Source organism: Lepus europaeus, chromosome 18 (genome assembly GCF_033115175.1).
Source record: "Lepus europaeus isolate LE1 chromosome 18, mLepTim1.pri, whole genome shotgun sequence".
Lineage (NCBI taxonomy): Eukaryota > Metazoa > Chordata > Mammalia > Lagomorpha > Leporidae > Lepus > Lepus europaeus.
In genome coordinates this window covers 43,889,250-43,909,881 of record NC_084844.1, presented here as the reverse complement: position 1 = coordinate 43,909,881, position 20,632 = coordinate 43,889,250, and the positions used below count along the sequence as shown (strand labels likewise).

General features: G+C 47.4%; 1 protein-coding gene across 4 annotated transcripts in view; it reads left to right on the top strand.

The window, feature by feature from the left end:
* The first annotated feature begins 7,726 nt into the window (after positions 1-7,726).
* Positions 7,727-20,632, top strand: part of FAM222B (family with sequence similarity 222 member B) — a 98,764-nt gene continuing 85,858 nt past the window's right edge. For 3 of the 4 annotated variants that reach the window (XR_009868507.1, XR_009868508.1, XM_062216691.1), the window contains exon 1: positions 7,727-7,826. The gene's annotated coding sequence lies outside the window, so the exon portion shown is untranslated. Of the gene's footprint in view, positions 7,827-20,121; positions 20,166-20,632 lie in introns of those variants that run through there. The other variant, XM_062216693.1, reaches the window with a different exon arrangement.

The following is a 20,632-nucleotide window of genomic DNA, read 5'->3' as shown; positions in this document are numbered from 1 at the left end:
AGATGATAATAATCATATCTACCTAATGTATATTCATAACAGTGTAGGCTCTCAATGTTCATGGAATTTGGTCCATGAATTATCTTTTGTGTATACAATTTCTGCATGCACTATGTTTCTTCCAAAAGCATTTATTTAAAAAATGCTAAATCTCTCATTTTTTGTTTTCAAAAAACAAAACTTGCCTGACCCCAAATTCTATTCCAACTAAATGTCACTTTATCTTTCTTGCTAGAATAGCAAGCATGCTGTAGGGAAAAGCAGAGGGATTCCAGAGATTTAAAGGGATAGAGACAGAAGGATTTCATACATAAAACCTCCAGTGGCCTCCTGTTGCAACTAGATTAATCCAAAGCCCTTATATGGCTTGTATACACTGGAGGCTTCAGCCATACTCATTCTTTCTATCCTTGAATATACCAAGGTCATTTCTGCATTAGGGCCTTTACACCTGCTATGTATGCCTCCTATTTACTTCCAGATCTTTCTGTTCCCTATTCAGGTCTCAGCTCAAATATCACTTCCTCAGAAAGGCTTTTCACAGTGTTTATTGCTACCTGAAATGACCCTAGATTTAGCAATTGGTGTAGGGGGTTAAAATGCCCCTTAGGCCAGTGTTGTGGCATGCCAGGTTAAGCTGTATATTGCCATGTCAACATCCCATATTAGAGTGATGGTTTGAATTCTAGCTGCTCAGCTTCTAATTCTGCTCCCTACTAATGTGTCTGGGAAAGCAGTGAATAATAGCCCAAGGGATTGGGCCCCTGCCACACATGGGGAAGATCCTGACGGTATTCCAGGCTTCTGGCTTTGGCTTGGCCCAGCTTTAGCAGTTGGGACCTTCTGGGGAGTGAACCAGCAGATGGATGACTTCCCTCTCTCACACACACTCTCTGTCACTCTACCTTTCAAACACACAAATAAAAAAGTGCCCCTTAGGCCTGCATCTTATGTTGGAAGTCTTGGTTCAGATCCTGGCTCTGCCTTCTGATGCAGCTTCCTGCTGATGCACACCCCAGGATGCAGCAGGTGCTTGCTAAGGTAGTTGGGTCCCTGCCACCTGCTTGGGAGACTTGGATTGAGTTTGCGGCTTCTGGCTTCAGCCCTTATGGCCTAACCCTGGCTGTTGCAGGTTTTGGGGAATAAATAAACAGATAGAAGATTCTCTCTCTCTCTCTCTCTCTCTCTCTCACCTCTTGCCTTTCAGATAAATAATTTTTGAGGAGATCCTGTTTAGCAAATATCTGATATGCTGACAGTGGGGTCTTCCTGATTTTGATGGCCCAAGTCTGAACCCATGGCTTCACTGGCCTCAGAATAGAGTACAAATTAATTAACTGGCTGTGGTTTACGTCTCTAGTTGCAAAGCTTGTCACTGTTCTTTTCAATCTCAACTGAATTACTTTCAGATCCCCAATTGGCTAATATTGTTTGTCACTTCCAGGCCTTCTTATGGGCTCTTCCTTCCATATCTGGCTAAATCCTCTCTTAGAATCTTGCTGCTGCTGCTGCTGCTGCCTGCTGCTGCTGCTTCTTCTTCCTCTTCCTCTTCCTCCACTGCTTCCACTTCTCCTGCTTCTCCTCCGCCTCCGCCTCCCCCTCCTCCTTTAATTTTTAAAAAATTATTTATGGAGAGGCAGAGGAGATGGGGGGCGGAGAGAGAGATCTCCCATCTGCTGGTCTGTCTCCCCAAATGTCTGCATCTGGAGCTGGGAGCCTGAAACTAAATCCATATCTCACACATTGCCTTTTAGGGTCGGCTTTGGCTCAAAGCTGAAATCAGCAGCCAGAGCCAGAAATTGAACTCAGGTGCTCTAATATGGGATGCAGCCATCTTAACCTCTAGGCCAAGTGCCTACTCCATACAGATTATAGAACCAGAAACCCTGTGTTTGATTCTCAGCCTCATTATTTACTATATGACCCTGAGCAAGTAATTTCTAATTCAGTTTCCTCATCTACAAAATAGGGATAATGATAGCACCCTCATGATGACTGAGAGAACTGATACATTGAAAATGCTTGGTACATAGTAAGTGTTCTGTGTTTGGTGTTACTTTGTATGTCCCCTGCTGGACTACAAGATCTTTGAGGACAGGGCCTGTGTGTTCACTGCTGTATTGCCTGCACCTAGAACAGTGTCTGGCCCGTAATAGAGACCCAACTGGGGCTGGCGCTGCGGTGCAGCAGGTTAAAGCCCTGGGCTGCAGTGCTGGCACCTGGTAAGGGTGCTGGTTCTAGCCCTGGCTGCTCCACTTCCAATCCAGCTCCTTGCTATGGCTTGGAAAAGCAGTGGAAGATGGCACAAGTGCTAGGGCCCTTGCATCAGCGTGGGAGACCTGGAAGAAGCTCTGGGCTCCTGGCTTCAGATCAGCTTGGCTCCAGTCATTGTGGCCATTTGGGGAGTGAACCAGTAGATAGAAGACTCTCTGTGTCTCTACCTCTCTCTGTAACTCTTTCAAATAAAAACATATATATAAAAGAGACCCAGTTGATTAAAAAAAAAGAGATTTATTTATTTATTTATTTGAAAGCGTTACAGAGAGGCAGAGGCAGGGAGAGAGACAGAGAGGGAGAGAGAGAGAGCGAGCTTTCATCTGCTGATTCACTCTCCTGTTGGCCTCAACAGCCGAAGCTGTGCCAATCTGAAGCCAGGAGCCAGGAGCTTTCTCCAGGCCTCCCAGGAGAATGTCCCACTGCTTTCCCAGGCCATAACAGAGAGCCAGATTGGAAGTGAAGCAGCCAGGACTTGAACCAGCACCCATATAGGATGCCAGCACTGCAGGTGGTGGCTCTACCTACTATGCCACAGTGGCGGCCCCAAGACCCAGTTGATTTTTAACCAATGACTGAATGAATCATATCTTTCTCTGGATTGGCTCTCTCCTTGAAGTAGCAACATGGCTGCAGCAACTTTAGGAATTATATATCCAGGTACAGTGGGAAAGACAAGACTTTCCAGGATCAGGTTTCTCTTTGTGCCTTTTGGCTCTGTCTAGGTTATGTGTCCCCTCCAGAGAGAATCATTGTAGCTCAGGAAATGTTATATACATATTAAATGGTAGGCTTGGGTTAGTGCTACATGTCTGTAGTGAGCCTGAGGATGGAGCAGGGTTGATTCTCTGAATGCCTCACTGGACATAATAAATAAATGTTTAGTGGGGCCGGCTGGCGCCGTGGCTCAACAGGCTAATCCTCCGTCTTGCGGCGCCCGCACACTGGGTTCTAGTCCTGGTTGGGGCGCCGGATTCTATCCCGGTTGCCCCTCTTCCAGGCTAGCTCTCTGCTATGGCCCGGGAAGGCAGTGGAGGATGGCCCAAGTGCTTGGGCCCTGCACCCGCATGGGAGACCAGGAGAAGCACCTGGCTCCTGGCGTCGGATCAGCGAGATGCGCCAGCCGTGGCGGCCATTGGAGGGTGAACCAACGGCAAAAAAGGAAGACCTTTCTCTCTGTCTGTCTCTCTCTCTCTCTCTCACTATCCACTCTGCCTGTCAAAAAAAAAAAAACTTTAGTGGGGCAAAAAAAAAAAAAAAATCTCATTATACTGCCCATGGTAAAAATTCAAGTAGGCCCAGCATAGTTCAAATATAGGAAGATTTACTCTTGTTATGTACACTCCAGCAGGACTAGCGGCAGAGTTAGGAAGGCACAGTTCCCTAATACGTCAGGGTCAACCATGGTCTTCTTTTTAGGCATCCATTCTTCCTGGCTCTGCAGTTGACCTATGGTGTTCTCTTTCTTTTTTTTTTTTTTTTGACAGGCAGAGTGGATAGTGAGAGAGAGAGACAGAGAGAAAGGTCTTCCTTTTTGCTGTTGGTTCACCCTCCAATGACCTCTGCGGCCCGCGCATCTCGCTGATCCGAAGCCAGGAGCCAGGTGCTTCTCCTGGTCTCCCATGCAGGTGCAGGGCCCAAGGACTTGGGCCATAGCAGAGAGCTGGCCTGGAAGAGGGCAACCGGAATAGAATCCGGTGTGCCGGCACCGCAAGGCAGAGGATTAGCCTGTTTAGCCACGGCGCTGGCCATGTGGTGTTCTCTTTCCAAATGGTAATACTTTTTTTTTTTTTTTTTTTTTTAGACAGGCAGAGTGGACAGTGAGAGAGAGAGACAGAGAGAAAGGTCTTCCTTTTTGCCGTTGGTTCACCCTCCAATGGCCGCTGCAGCCGGCGCACCACACTGATCCGATGGCAGGAGCCAGGTGCTTCTCCTGGTCTCCCATGGGGTGCAGGGCCCAAGCACCTGGGCCATCCTCCACTGCACTCCCTGGCCACAGCAGAGAGCTGGCATGGAAGAAGGGCAACCGGGACAGAATCCGGCGCCCCGCCACAAGGTGGAGGATTAGCCTATTGAGCCGTGGCGCCGGCCCCCAAATGGTAATACTTTTACAGTTAACACCAACTCTTCTGAGCCAGGAGTAAGAGACTGATCCTGGTCGTTGCCCACAGGATGTCCTGCCTTCTGCTCACCATGCTTCTCTGTTAGCTCTTACCTTTTTTTCCTCTTTTTTTAATCTTAAGATAGGCCTACAGAGCCAGCGCCGTGGCTCACTAGGCTAATCCTCCGCCTAGCGGCGCTGGCACACCAGGTTCTAGTCCCGGTCGGGGACTGTCTCTCTCTTTCTCACTGTCCACTCTGCCTGTCAGAAAAAAAAAAAAAAAAGATAGGCCTACAGAAGAAAAAAAAAAATGCTGGCCAGGTGGGAGGGAGGGCATACATTGGGTCTGCATCTTATGTAGAGTTGCTTCTCCGGGGTCTGTATTAGATGCAATGTATAGGCAGCATATAGTGAAAATTGCAAACATAGGGCTGGCATTGTGGTACAGTGGGTTAATCCACTACCTGCAGTGCTGGCATCCCATACAAGCACTGGTTTGATTACTGAGTGCTCTACTTTGAATCCAGCTCCCTGTTAATGCGCCTGGGAAAGCAGAGGATGGTCCAAGTCCTTGGGCTTCTGCTACCTACATGGGAGACCCAGATTGGGTTCCAGGTTCCTGGCTTCCGCTTGGCCCAGCTCTAGCAGTTGTAACCATTTAGGGAGTTAACCTACATATGGAATCTCTTTGTCAATTAAATAATAAATAAGTCTTAAAAAATAAAGTTACAAATATCTGATAAGAAAGAGTCCTTAGGCTCTTAGTGCTTCTCTGAGAAGGTGTCAGGGAGTGACCATTTTTTGTTTTCTCAAAATATTTATTTATTTATTTGAAAGGCAGAGTTATAAAGAAAGGGGAGATAAAGAAAGAAAGATTCTGCATCCACTGGCTCACTCCCCAAATGGCCACAATGGCCAGGGCTGGGCCAAGCCAAAGCTAGGAGCCAGGAGCTTCTTCCAGATCTCTCACATGGGTGCAAGGGCCAAAGCACTTGGGCAACTTCTGTTGCCTTCCCAGGCACTTTATCAGGGAGCTGGACTGCAAGTGGAGCAGCAAAGGCCTTGAACTGGCACCCATATGGGATGCTGAGTCACAGGTAGTGCTACACTTGCTACACTACAATGTCAGCCCCCCTTTCTTTCTTTCTTTCTTTCTTTCTTTCTTTCTTTTTTTATTTTTTGACAGGCAGAGTGGATTGTGAGAGAGAGAGACACAGAGAGAAAGGTCTTCCTTTTTGCCGTTGGTTCATTTTCCAATGGCTGCTGCGGCTGGCGCATCTCGCTGATCCGAAACCAGGAGCCAGGTGCTTCTCTTGGTCTCCCATGGGGTGCAGGGCCCAAGCACTTGGGCCATCCTCCACTGCCTTCCCGGGCCATAGCAGAGAGCTGGCCTGGAAGAGGGGCGACCGGGATAGAATCCGGCGCCTCAACCGGGACTAGTGGTGTGCCGGGTCCGCAAGGCAGAGGATTAGCCTGTTAAGCCATGGTGCTGGCCCCCTTTATTTCTTAATGGCTTGAGAACCCCATTATATGCACCTGTATATTTATTTCTTCCTGCCTCCTTTTACAGAAAGAATATTGGTCAGAAGCAGTCTCTATTATCTCTAATATCTCTGTGAAATACTATTTTTGCATTCTCAACTTTACTCAGAGGTTATTTTTGCTTCTTTCATAAATGAAGAAAATGTCCATTAATCTTAGTCTAGGAGTTAAAAGATTCATATTAGATCCTGGAATCAGGAATCATTATTGTTTTGTATGGAGTATAAAACATCCTTTTTTAAAAAACAAAAATTTATTTACTTATTTCAAAGGCAGAGAGAGACAAAGATCTTCCATTTGCTTCTTCACTCCCCAAATGCTTGCAACAGCCAGGGGTTTTTTATGCCAAATCCAAGACCACTCAATCCAGGTCTAAGTACTGGATCCATCATCTGCTGCCTCCCAGGGTACACATTAGCAGTAAGCTGAGCTGGGATTCCAACCAGGTACTCTGATATAGAATGTAAATGTTCCAAGTAACCTCTCAAGTGCTGTGCCAAGTGCCCACTCCTTAACATCTTTCTCAGAAAAATAGCTTCTCTCCTCCTTCCCCTCCCCTATTCCTTTCTGTCCAAACTTGGTAGATGGGAGGGCAGGCCTGGAGATAACATGAAAGAGAGTGATGTTAGTGGTATCCTTAATCTTGTACCTGCTATTCCCTTTGGTGGTAGTGCATTGCATTGCCAGCTCCTTTCAAGTCTGTGATGTTGAAATACCAGGACTTGATCAAACTTGGTACCTTGTTATACCATAGCAGCACACCGTGGTTTTGGGGCTGCAAGTTGGGTCTCACTGGGTTAAAGATCTGATTTTTCACAGCCAGTTTACAAATGGCCAGCCTCCACAGTGAGAGCTGGATTTATAGGGGACTACTCTGCTGCAAATTCCTTGACGGCCCATGTAGGATTTCTAGGACATTTCCACTTAATAAGCAGCACAAACATGATAAATATGTCTTGAACTTAGCAGTGTCCCCGTGCATTCAAGGTGAAGTCACCACCTTAACAAAGTCCCCAGGGCTTCCCAGCACCTCCTGACCGGTAGTGTTTTCTGGAATGTCAAAGTTCCCAATTACATAAATACTTTTTTTTTTTTTTGACCGGCAGAGTGGATAGTGAGAGAGAGAGACAGAGAGAAAGGTCTTCCTTTTTGCTGTTGGTTCACCCTCCAAAGGCCACTGCAGCCGGCGCATCGTGCTGATCCGAAGCCAGGAGCCAGGTGCTTCTCCTGGTCTCCCATGCGGGTGCAGGGCCCAAGGACTTGGGCCATCCTCCACTGCCTCCCCGGGCCATAGCAGAGAGCTGGAAGAAGGGCAACCGGGACAGAATCCGGCGCCCCAATTGGGACTAGAACCCGGTGTGCCAGCGCCGCAAGGCGGAGGATTAGCCTGTTGAGCCACGGCGCCGGCCCATAAATACTCTTAATGCATTCTAGACGCGATGGTCTTCTTGAAAGAAACTCAAATTTATTATCAGTGGTCGCCTCAGAGCACCTGAATTCACGCCTTAAAGGCAAGCAGGATCCAGAATCCTGGAAACACCATTAAATCTGTGGTCTCTTACAGCAAGTACGGCCCAAAAATTTAGTAACCTAGGAAAGGTACTCAGGAGCCTCAAACCCCTAGGCAGCGGTCAAATTCCCCAGGCCTGAGTCTTCATTGCCAGCGGCCATGTCCACCTGACTCAGAGATCCAGGCCGTCAGGCACTGAGGAAGACGCTCCCGACGCGAGGTGCGCAGGCGCGGGCGGCCCAAGAGGGCCCCGACGCTCGAGGCTGCGCAGGCGCAGGAGCAGCTCCCGGCGAGTCCCGACGGCGGCTGCGGTGACTGAGAGGGGCCGGGGCGTGGAGCTGCGGTGGTGGCGGCGGGCGGCAACGGAGCAGCCATGAGGGCCGGGCCCAGTCACCGACAGTGAGTGTGATGGAAGGGGGTAGGCGACAGCGGGGAAGGAGGGCTGTCTGGCGGAGGGATACCACGATGTGGGGGAATGAACTCTGCATGTCGGGGTTTGAGGGGTGTGGGGGAGGGACAGTTTGAGGTGGGAATTTGGGGCACGGGTGGCCATATCGCAGGCTCCGGAGCTGGGTCCCTTGTGGAGGGAAGGAGTTGCGCGCTGTGGAGTGAAAGCAAGTCACGGCAGGGCCAGTGTCTCGAGCTGCCTCGTTCGTCTTCATCCCTTCCCCCAGGAGCTTTTGGTCGCCTCTCCCTTTCCGCTTCTTTCAGAGAATGGTCGCGGTGGTGGTGGGGGGGCGGGGGGTGGAGGATGAAAGCCCAGCTGCAGCAGAAGAATCCAGCTCTGAACCAGGCAGGGAAGGGCCGGTCGCCTGGAGTTATCTGGGCTACTCTGGGCAAAGGATCGAACTCAGGAGCCCTGTGTTTAAAGCCGGGAGCGGTCTGGGCAAAGAGCTAGGGGCTTGCAGTCAGACAGGTTCGAAACGAAGTCCAGTGCTGATAAAGCTGATAGATAACCTTGGGCAGGCCCCACTTAACCTTTCTCTACCTTTGGAAGATGTGCTTCAAACCAGCTATTGGCAGTTAGTCCGTTTATGATTGAGATTGTTGATTATTGAGTGCTGATGCTAGTATATCACCAAGATTATTCCTGGATTTTACTCTTTTTTTTTTTTTTTTAAGGTTTATTCTATTTATTTGAAAAGCAGAGTTATAGAGAAAGAGAAAGGGAGATCTTCCATCCATTGGTTCACTCTCCAAATGGCTGCAACAGTCTAGGGGAAAGGGGACCAGGCCGAAACCAGGAGCTTCTTCTGGGCCTCCCACGTGGGTACAGGGGGCCAAACACTTGAGCCATCCTCTGTTGGCTTTCCCAGGCGCATTAGCAGGGAGCTGCATGGGAAGTGGAGCAGCTGGGACTCCTACAGGTGCACCCATTTGGGATGCTGGCTTGGCAGGCAAAGGCTTTACCCACTAAGCCACAAAGGTGGCCTCTGGATTTTACTCTTGACTGTTGTTAATGCAATGACTGGTTTCTTTGTCCAGGCCCAGCCTTATTGTTGTAAAACCTGCATAAGTTTCTTTTGTGATTTGACAAATTAGCCATCAGATTCTGTAGGAAAAATACTGTTTTATATTTGTGGGGGAAAAAAAAAAAGAATGGCATGTAGCTGCTCATCCAAGAGGAAGGAAATGGAGAATGGAGGGCCAATCTGTTAAATGCTTTCTGAACATAGCTCACTGGGGTTCTCTTGTAACACAGTTGGCACTAATGTGTTTTATTATGAGTTGAGGAAACTACTTTGAGACAAGCTGGGAGGGCTGCCCAGTGAGGGGTGTACAAATGCAATTTGTTATTTTTAAATTGTAAAAAGTATTGCTTTTGCAAAGAAGTCTCTGGGTTGCCCCAGGGTCCTGTCTCTATTCTGGAGGTCAGATGAGCATACAGCAGCTTTTCAGCTTTTTTTTTTGTTACCCTGTCTGTCTCTAGAACCTCCTGGGCAGAATGTCTCACAGAAAAAGACAGAAGCAGCTGTGCAAGAGCCCAAGGGGTGGCTGGTTCTTTTCTAAGAGGCTGGAGGGACACTCCTGAGCCTTTGTTGTTGTTATTTTTTAGGGTACACAAAGCATTGGACAGAGTTAAACTCTGTACTTCCAGAGAGAGAACATGGCTTTGTAGCTGCAGCTTTTGAGAGAGGTGCAAACTCCTTTCGAAAGGACAGAAAGGGGCTCACTTGGCTAATCCTCCGCCTGTGGTGCCAGAATCCCACATGGGCTCCGGGTTCTAGTCCCGGTTGCTCCTCTTGCAGTCCAGCTCTCTGCTGTGGCCCGGTAAGGCAGTGGAGGATGGCCCAAGTCCTTGGGCCCTGCACCCGCATGGGAGACCAGGAGGAAGCACCTGGCTCCTGGCTTTGGATCAGCGCAGCACGCCGGCCGTAGCGGCCATTTGGGGGGTGAACCAACGGAAAAAGGAAGACCTTTCTCTCTGTCTTCTCTCTCTCTGAAACTCTACCTGTCAAATAAATTAAAAAGAAAAAGAAAAAGAAAAAAAAAAGGACAGAAAGAAACAGATGCTTCAGCTTTGCTGGTTCTGAGAACTGGGAGCTTGAAACGGTGACACCTTTTGGAAGTTAGTGAGTGGTTCGTCTTTAGTTGAGTAAAGGCAGGCAGTGGCTGCACTAGCTCTTTGAAGATACACAGATAAGGGAAGTGAATTATTTTATAGGAATGGAAGACGTGACCCCTAGTTGTCATTACTTTTTCTGTCTATAAAACATGTTTAACCTCTCTTTCCTCAAAGTGCACAGTAATGTATGATTTTAAACTTCTGAGTTCTAGTTTCATGGCAACCTCAATAAATTCCCTGTTTATAACACTGATTATTTAGAGGAAAACATTTGTTACTGTTGTCTTAAATCATTGCAGTCTACAAATTTATTTTGTTTTGTTTTGAAGATTTATTTTTTATTTATTTGAAAGAATTACAGAGAGAGGTAGAGTCAGAGAGAGAGAGAGGTCTTCCATCTGCTGGTTCACTCCCCAAATGGCTGCAGCATCCAGAGCTGAGCTAATCCAAAGCCAGGAACCAGGATCCTCTTCCAGGTTTCCCATGCAGGTGTAAGAGCCCAAGCACTTGAGCCATCCCCTACTGCTTTCCCAGGCTATAGCAGAGAGTGGATCAGAAGTGGAGCAGCTGGTCTCAAACCAGTGCCCATATGGATGCCAGCACTGCAGGTCAGGGCATTAATCTGCTGCGCCACAGTGCCGGCCCCTGCTTAGTACTTTTAATGTTGGTAGTACATTTTCTCTCTATTGGAAATTTCTAGAAGTTCAGGCAAGCTCATAAATACCACTCGTGTTATGTTATGTTGAAGTAATAGAGGTTTGTTCAGCTGTGATGAGAATTTCCTGTCCTTTTCTCCTATTTTCTTTGCTATTTGTGATGATTTTTATGTAGTAGATGACAGTTACCAGATGAGGACTTAACCTGGGAGAGGGAAAGGGGTGGTGAGTACATTGAATGGTTGCCTGTTGTGTGAGCTGTCTGTCCGAAGTGGGAATGAGCTAGGGGATATAAAGTCTTCCAGTGATACTCTGACATAACAAGGGCTAAAATAAAAGGAATAATGTTTATTAACTCAAAAATGAATCAAAATTCTTAATGCATCTCATTGCTCAGGGAAAAAGCTTTTTAAAAATGTTCCATTTAAAAAATTTTGGTGTTTTTAATCCTATTTTTTACTGAGAACATTGGTGTGAAAATCTTTTTTTTTATTTGACAGCGTTAGTGAGAGAGAGAGTGACAGAGAGAAAGGTCTTCCTTTTCGTTGGTTCACACCCCCCCCCCCCCCCACGGCCGGAGCTATGCCAATCCGAAGCCAGGAGCCAGGTGCTTCCTCCTGGTCTCCCAAGCGAGTGCAGGGGCCCAAGGACTTGGGCCATCCTCCACTGCCTTCCTGGGCCACAGCAGAGATTTGGACCAGAAGAGGAACAACTGGAACAGAATCCAGCACCCCAACCAGGTCTAGAACCTGGGGTGCTGGCACCGCAGGTTGAGGATTAGCCACGTGAGCCACAGCGCTGGCCATAGAATAGATTTAACTCAGTGAAATTGTAGGTTACTCCTGATGATTGGAGGGTAAATGATTCAAGAGTGGATCTAGGTACTGGTGTTGTGATACAGCAGGTTAAGAAGCCATCAGCAGCGCTGGCATCGCATATGGGTGGCGGTTCAAGCCCTGGCTGCTTCACTTCCAGTCCAGCTCCCTGCTAACGTGCCTGGGAAAACAATGGAGAATGGCCCAGGTGCTTGGTCCCCTGTACCCATGTGGAATACTGGAAGAAGCTCCTGGCTCCTGGCTTTGGTCTGGCCCAGCCCCAGCTGTTTTGGCCATTTGGAAATGAACCAGCAGATGGAAAATCTGTCTGTCTTTCCTTTTTGTTCTGTAACTCTGACTTATAAATAATCTTAAAAAAAGTACAAAGATGCTCATTTAAAAAAAAAAAAATGGGTTGGGGCCAGTGCTATGATGTAAAAGGTTAAACCTCAGCCTGCAGTGCCAGCATCCCCTATTGACACCAGTTCCTGTCCCGTTTGTAATCAACTCCCTTCTAATGTGCCTGGAAAGCAGTGAAAGATGGCCCAGGTGCTTGGATCCCTGCATCCACATGGGAGACCTGGAAGAAGTTCTTGGCTTAGGCTTGGCCCATTCCTGGCCATTGCAACCATTTGAGGAGTGAACCAGCTGATGGAAGATATCTCTCCCCCCACCTCTATCTTTGCCTTTCAAATAATTTTTTTTTTTTTTTTTTTTTACAGGCAGAGTGGACAGTGAGAGAGAGAGAGAGAGAGAGAGAGAGAGAGAGAGAGAGAAAGGTCTTCCTTTTCCGTTGGTTCACCCCCCCAATGGCCGCTGCGGCCGGTGCACCACGCGGATCCGATGGCAGGAGCCAGGTGCTTCCCCTGGTCTCCCATGGGGTGCAGGGCCCAAGCACTTGGGCCATCCTTCACTGCACTCCTGGCCACAGCAGAGAGCTGGCCTGGAAGAGTGAGCGACCGGGACAGAATCCGGAGCCCTGACCGGGACTAGAACTTGGTGTGCTGGCGCCACAGGCGGAGGATTAGCCTTCAAATAAATAAATCTTAAAAAAAAAAGTGGATCCGTGGATCTATTGGGACCAGCATTGTGGGGTAGCATGTTCTTTTTTTTTTCTTTTTTTTATAGATTTTTTTAAAAATTTTATTTGAAAGGCAGAGTTACAAAGAAAGGAGGAGAGACAGAGAGAGATCTTCCATCTGTTGGTTCACTCCTTTTTTTTAAGATTTATTTATTTATTTGAAAAAATTACACACAGAGAGAAGGAGAGGCAGAGAGGTCTTCCATCTGCTGGTTCACTCCCCAGTTGGCTGCAATGGCTGGAGCTGTGCCATACCTCCTCCGGGTATTGCCACGTGGGTGCAGGAGCTCAAGGACTTGGCCCATCTTCTGCTTTCCCAGGCCATAGCAGAGAGCTGGATCAGAAGTGGAGCAGCTGGGACTTGAACCGGCACCCATATGGGATGCTGGCACCTCAGGTGGTGGCTTTACCCGCTATGCCACAGCGCCGACCCCAACTGGTTCACTCTCAGATGGCCATAATAGCTGGGGCTGGGCCAAGCCAAAGCCAGAGCTCAGAACTTCTTCCAAGTCTCCCATGTGGATGCAGGGTCCCAAACACTTGGGCCGTATTCTGTTGCTTTCCCAGGAGTATTAGCAGGGAGCTGGATCGAAAATGGAGCAGCCAGGTCTCAAACTGGCGCCCACATGGGATGCTAGCATTGCAAGTGGAGGCTTGACCTGTTAAACCACAACACCTGCCATGGCACAGCAAGTTCAGCTGCTGCCTGCTATTTCCGCTTCCCATATGTGTGCTTTACCTCCAATACAGCTTCCTGCTAATGTTCCTTGAACAGCAGCTGAAGGTGGCCTGAGTACTTGGCCACCTGCAGTCCATGTAGGAGATCTGGATGGAGTTCCTGGCTCCTGCCATTGGCCTGACCTAGCCCTGACCATCATGACCATTTGGGGAGAGTGAACCAGTGAATGGAAGATCTCTGTCTCTTCCTTTCTCTTGTACTCTGCCTTTCAAATAAATAAATTTTTTTTTTAAAGGATAGATCTGTGGTTCAGATCGTTTTCTTATGATTAGGGTTTGCTATTTTTTTTTTTTTTTTTTTTTGGACAGGCAGAGTGGATAGTGAGAGAGACAGACAGAGAGAAAGGTCTTCCTTTTTTTTGCCGTTGGTTCACCCTCCAATGGCCGCCGCAGCCGGCGTGCTGCAGCCGGCGCACTGCGCTGATCCGAAGCCAGGAGCCAGGTGCTTCTCCTGGTCTCCCATGCGGGTGCAGGGCCCAAGCACTTTGGCCATCCTCCACTGCCTTCCCAGGCCATAGCAGAGAGCTGGCCTGGAAGAGGGGCAACTGGGACAGAATCCCGCTCCCCAACCGGGACTAGAACCTGGTGTGCCGGCGCCGCAAGGCGGAGGATTAGCCTGTTGAGCCATGGAGCCGGCGGGTTTGCTAGTTTAGTACAGTTAGTTACCGTTAGTGATTGTTCATTAAATGTTTGCTGAAAAATGATAACCAATGATCATGAATCATCATCAATAAACATGGGTTCAAATCTTCTGCAGCTTTATTATGTATCTTTGAATTTGCTCATCTAAAATGTCCATGCCTCAGGTTCTTCATCTATAAAGAAAATAATGGGGGTACCAGTGCTGTGGCATGATGGGTAAAGCTGTGGCCTGCGGTGCCCATATCCCATATGGGCACCTGTTCGAGTCCTGGCTTTACCACTTTTGATCCAGCTCACTGTTAATGCATCTGGGAAAGCAGCAGAAAAAGGCCCAAGTGCTTGGACCAGGTACCCATGCCAGAGACCCAGATGAAGCTCCTGGATTTGACCTGGGCATTGTAGTCATTTGGGGACTGGACCAGCGGATGGAAGTTTGTTCTTTCTTTCTCTCTCTCTCAGCCTCTGTGCCCCCACCTCCGTAACTCTGCTTTTCAAATAAATAAATAAATCTTTAAAAAAAAGGTACTTCATGGGGTTGTTTTTAGAATTCAGTGAGGTTAATACGTGAATAATGTTTAGAATGGTGCCTCATATTTGGTAAATGCTAAATAAATAGTAATTGTTCCTAGTGTTTGTTGACTACACTTTCTTAAAAAATTTTTTAAGCTTATATATCTGAAAGGCAGACAGAGACAGATCTATGTGCTGGTTAATTCCCCAAATCCCTGCAATGGCTGAGGGTGGGCCAGTCTGAAGCCAGTGACTAGGATTCAATCCAGGTCTCCTATGTGAGTGGCAGGGACCCAAGTACTTGAGCCATCATCTGTTGTCTCCCAGGGTATGTGTAAGAAGCTAGGTCAAAAGTGGATCTGGACCCAAATGAAGGCGCTTCAATGTGGGATGTGGCCATCCCATGTAGCATCTTAACCACCATGCCAGATACGTGCCTTTTATATACTCTTTTCGTATCTGATCTTTGCTAGTCAAAGATGATTATGACATAGCCCCTGCCCTGTGGCAGTTCACAGCCTAGTGAAAAAAACAAATATACAAAGTAATCACTGTAGAATGTAATGTATTGATTTCATCTAGTCTGGCGTTTCAGTGATTGTAAGGAATGTTGCTAATCAGACTGACATGCTATCAGTTATAAGAAGTATCTTTCCAGAGTTTTTTTTTTTTTTGACAGGCAGAGTGGATAGTGAGAGAGAGAGAGAGAGACAGAGAGAAAGGTCTTCCTTTTTGCTGTTGGTTCACCCTCCAATGGCCGCTGCGGCCGGCTCATCACGCTGATCCGAAGCCAGGAGCCAGGTGCTTCTCCTGGTCTCCCATGTGGGTGCAAGGCCCAGGGACTTGGGCCATCCTCCACTGCCTTCCCAGGCCATAGCAGAGAGCTGGCCTGGAAGAGGGGCAACCGGGATAGAATCCGGCGCCCTGACCGGGACTAGAACCTGGTGTGCTGGCGCCGCAAGGCGGAGGATTAGCCTATTGAGCTGCGGCGCCGGCCAAGAGATTTTTTTTTTTTTTGGACAGGCAGAGTGGACAGTGTGAGAGAGAGACAGAGAGAAAGGTCTTCCTTTGCCATTGGTTCACCCTCCAATGGCCGCCGCGGCCGGCACACCGGGCTGATCCGCTTTTCAGAGATTTTAAAAAATGCAGGGAAAAAAGTCTTAGAATTGGTGAAGTAGAGTAAATGACCTAGAGGAGGTACAGTTTGTTAGGATAATTCATGAAAAGTTGGATGCAGCTGTTATCAGAAAAGGCATCCTGCATTGGGCTCCAGGATAATCCCTTGTGCACAAGGAATTTAGGGCATTCCTAGTAGACAGTAATGCTGAAAATGGAAGAGGAGAAGGCATTATTCTATTATTATTATTATTATTATTTTATTATTTTTGACAGGCAGAGTGGATAGTGAGAGAGAGAGAGAGAAACAGAGAGAAAGGTCTTCCTTTTTGCTGTTGGTTCACCCTCCAGTGGCCGCTGCGGTTGGCGCACCGCGCTGATCCAAAGGCAGGAGCCAGGTGCTTATCCTGGTCTCCCATGGGGTGCAGAGCCCAAACACTTGGGCTATCCTCCACTGCACTCCCTGGCCACAGCAGAGAGCTGGCCTGGAAGAGGGGCAACTGGGATAGAATCCGGCGCCCCAACTGGGACTAGAACCCGGTGTGCCGGCGCCGCAAGGCGGAGGATTAGCCTGTTAAGCCACGGCGCCAGCCCTATTATTTTTTTTAAGATTTATTTATTTGAAAGGTAGAGTTACAGAGAGGCGGAGGTGGGGATGAGAGGTCTTCCATATGCTGGTTCACTCCCCAGCTGGCCACAGCTGGAGCTGTGCCAATCCAAAGGCAAGAGCCAGGAGCTTCTTCTGTAGGTCTCCCATGTGGGTGCAGGGGCCCAAGGACTTAGGCCATTTTCTACTGCTTTCCCAGGCCATAGCAGAGAGCTAGATTGGAAGTGGAGCAGCCAGGACTTGAACCGGTGCCCATATGGGATGCCGGCACTGCAGGCGGCAGCTTTACCCGCTGTGCCACAGCCCTGGCTCCAATGCATTATTGATATATACCACTGTATCAGGACAAGCAAGGGGGGAAATGAGCTAAGACTTTGGCAAAGTAATATTTTATAATGCAGCAAACCAGGGCAGGGAGGGAGCTTGGAAGGTTTTCAGAGGAAACATAAGCCTAACGGATTTGAAACTCCTAAAATATTACAGCAATTTAAAGAAATAATTCTAGGGCAGGTGCGTGGCATAGCAGTAAAGTTGCTACTTGGGAGGCCTGTGTTCAAATCCCAGCTATTCCTCTTTTTTTTTCAATTTATTTTTTATTTTTTTATTATTATTTTTTTAATTTTAAAGGCAGAATTACAGAGCGAGAGAGGGAGTGACAGAGAGAGACAGATCTTCCATCTTCTGGTTCACTCCCCAAGTGGCTCCAGTGGCCAAGGCTGGACCAAGCTGAAGCCAGGAGCCAGGAGCTTCTTATGGATCTCCCACATGGGTGCAAGGGCCCAAGCACTTCATCCATTTTCTGCTGCTTTTCCAGGTGCATTAACAGGGAGCTGGATTGGAAGTAAAGCAGCCAGGACTCAAACCGGTACCCATATGAGATGCCAGCATTGCAGGCCATGGTTTAACCCATTATGCCACAGTGCCCCACCCCCCTTTAGATTTATTTTATTTATTTGAAAGGCAGAGTTACAGAGAGAGGGAGACAGAGAGGGAGCTACTATACTTCTGAACCAGCTTCCTGCTAACGTACATCCTGGGAGGCAGCAGATGATGGCCTACCATCATGGTAGCTGATATGCTACCTATATAGGAGACCTAGATTGAGTTCTGGGCTCCTGGCTTCAGCCTGTCCCATCCCTGACTGTTGAGGGCATTTGGGGACTGAACCAGCAGATGGTTCTGTCTTTCTGCCTTTAAAATAAAATGAAAAAGATGATTCTAATATAACAAAATTGAGAAGTCAGAGTGGGTGTGAGAAGCAGAGTGGCCACGAGAAGGCCTGCAGCCTCTCAGCTGACCAGAGGGGAAATAGTGTGAAGTCACTGTACTCTTGGTGAGAAGTGAGTATTTTCTTAGGGAAGTGTTTAATATCTATTTCTGTCTCTCCTCTGCCTCTCAAGGTCTTGATTTTGTCCCTCTGAGAGCTCCATGACTTAGAATGAAGAGGAATCCAATTTGACAGGAAAAATTCTGAATTTGCTTTATTAAAGATACATTTAATAAAAGGAGGGAAATAAGTAATCCAATTTAATAGCTAAGTAATGAAATGGTGGTTTGGTGCAGTATTATACTATTTAATGGGAAAATATGGGTCATTTAAGAAGTGATTAAAGATTTACTTACAAGTTTTCTGGGAACTGACTGTAAAGCTAGTAGGGAAAAACATGAAAAATTAGGAATAGGGACTGGTGTTGTGGCACAGTAGGTTAATATCAGCTCCCTGTGTGAGTGCTGGTTCAAATCTCAGCTGCTTCACTTCCATTTCAGCTCCCTGTTAATGTGCCTGGGAAAGCAGCAGTCGATGGCCTAACAGGTTGTGCTCCTGTAACCTAAGTGGGAGAGCCAGATAGAGTTCCAGGCTTCAAGTGCACCAGCAGGAAGCTGGATCAGAAGCAGAGCAGCCTGGGTTCAGTCCAACTGTCTCTGATACTGGGATTCTGGTGTCACAGGTAGCATGTTTGGAGGGCCAGTGCTGTGGCACAGCAGGTTAAAGCCCTGGCCTGAAACCTCGGCATCCCATATTGGTGCCGGTTCTAGTCCCAGCTGCTCCTCTTCTGATGCAGCTCTCTGCTATGGCCTGGGAAAGCAGTAGAAGATGGTCCAAGTCCTTGAGCCCCTGCACCCTTGTTGGACACCCAGAAGAAGCTCCTGGCTCCTAGCTTCTATGGCCTGGAAAAACAGTAGAAGATGGTTCAAGTCCTTGGGCCCCTGCACCTGCATAGGAAGACCAGGAGGTAGCTCCTGGCTCCTGGCTTTGGATCGGTGCAGCTCCAGCCATTGGGGCCAACTGGGGAGTGAACTAGCAGATGGGAGACCCTCCCCCCTCTCTGCCTCTCTCTGTAACTCTGACTTACAAATAAATAAATAAATCTTTAAAAAAAAAAACAAAAACCTGACAGTGTGAAAGATTTAAAAAACTGAAATTGGCGTCAGAGACTAGTTAGTTAGGAAATTGTGTGATAATCACTTGAAAGGTATTGAGGATCTCAGGGTGGTAATGGTAGAGTTGTGCTTACGTTGACTTTATATTGAAGGAGAAGTAAGGAAAAAGGAGTTATCAGATATGGATTTGAAGGGCCAGTGTTTTGGTGTAATGAGTTAAGCCACTGCCTGCAGTGCTGGCATCCCATATGGGCACCAATTTAAGTCCTGGCTGCTCCACTTCTGATCCATTTCCCTGCTAAAGCACCTGGGAAAGCAGCGGAAGATGGCCCAAGTGCTTGGGTCCTGCCACCCACTTGGGAGACCTGAAGAAAGCTCCTGGCTCCTGGCTGACACCAGCTCAGATATGGCCATTGTGGCCATTTGGGGAGTGAACCAAGGGATGGAAAATCTTGCTATCTCTTCTCCTCTCACTGTAACTGTGCCTTTCAAATAAATAAAATCTTTAAGAAAAAGAAGAAATGGATTTGAGGTCAATATTGCAGCACAGTGATTAAGCTGCTGCCTGTGACTCCAGTAATCCCATGTGAGCTCTGGGTTAAGTCCTAGCTGCGCTTCTTCCAATCCAGCTCCCTGGTAATGCACCTGGGAAAGCAGTGGAGGAGGACCCAAGTCTCTGGGTTCCTCCCACCATGTGGGAGACCCAGATAGAATCGCAGCTCCAGATTTAAGCCCAGTCTTGGCATTTTTGGCCATTTTGGTAGTGTACCAGTGGATGGACGACCTCCCACCCTTCCTACCTCCCTTTCCCTGTAACTCTGCCTTTCAAATAAATAAATCTTTCTTTAAATAAATGGATTTGAGGGGCTGGTGCTGTGGTGCAGTGTCGAGTTCATGTAGGCACAAGTTTAAGTCCTGTTCCACTTCCAGTCCAGCTCCCTGCTAATTTGCCTGAGAAAGCAATAAATTATTGGGCCCCCTGCACCCACATAAGAGACTCTGGTGAAGCTCCTGGCTTTATCCTGGCCCAGACCCAGCTGATATGGTCATTTGGGGAGTTAACCAGTAGATGGAAGATATCTCTTGCTATTTCTTCTCCTCTCTCTAACTGCCTTTCAAATAAATAAATTAAAAAAAAATTTTTAGAAGGGATTTGAATTGCTACCTTGGACAGCTGAGTAAATGGTGATGTCATTAATACAAGAATAAAAAGAAGGTGTTATATTTGAGGGAAGATGGACTTGATTTTGGTATATTAGTTTGAGGTTTCTGGGAAATCCAGGAGTAAATATTCAACAGGCTTCTGAATATGTAGGTTTTGAGTTCAATAGAAAGGTTTATAAGGGAGAGATTTGCAAGTCATTAGCATATGTAGTTAAAACCAGCTTGATGACCTTGTGAGTCTTAGCTTCATTTGCTTTATATGTTGTTCATTCACATCTTTTTGGGGATTAGCTTTATGGGAATGTGATATTAAAGTGCCTTCTCCACAGTAATTCATACATCTTTTTCCTTACCTTTCCAATTTTTACCTAATTTTTAAATGTTTATTTCAGAGACAGAGCTTACATCTGCTAGTTCACAGATGCCTGCAACTGAGCCAAGATTTCAATCCAGATCTCCCGGTAAATGGCAAGAACCACAAGTACTTGAGCTATCACCAGCTACCTCCCAGGGAATGCATTAGCAGGAAGCTTGATTGGAAGGCGAAGCAGGACTTGATCCTAGGCACTGGCATATGGGATATGGGTGTTGGACATGGTGGTTTCACCCTCTGCCACAATGCCTGCCCCAGCTCTTTTATAAATATGGAAGGAGAAGGAATCTTTTCCACTAAATACCTCAGATTAGAAACTGGCTGATTTTTTGTGAACCACAATCTGAGAAAATTTGAAGAATTAGGGTATTAAAATTAGTTTTATTTTTTACTTTCTGTTAGAAAGGCAGAGAGACAGAGATATTCCATCCACTGTTTTACTTGCCAAATCCCCACAACTGGGTCAGGCCAAAGCCAGGAGCCTGGAACTCAATCTGGGTTTCCCACGTGGGTGGCAGGATCCAAGTACTTGAACCATCATCTGCTGCCTCCCAG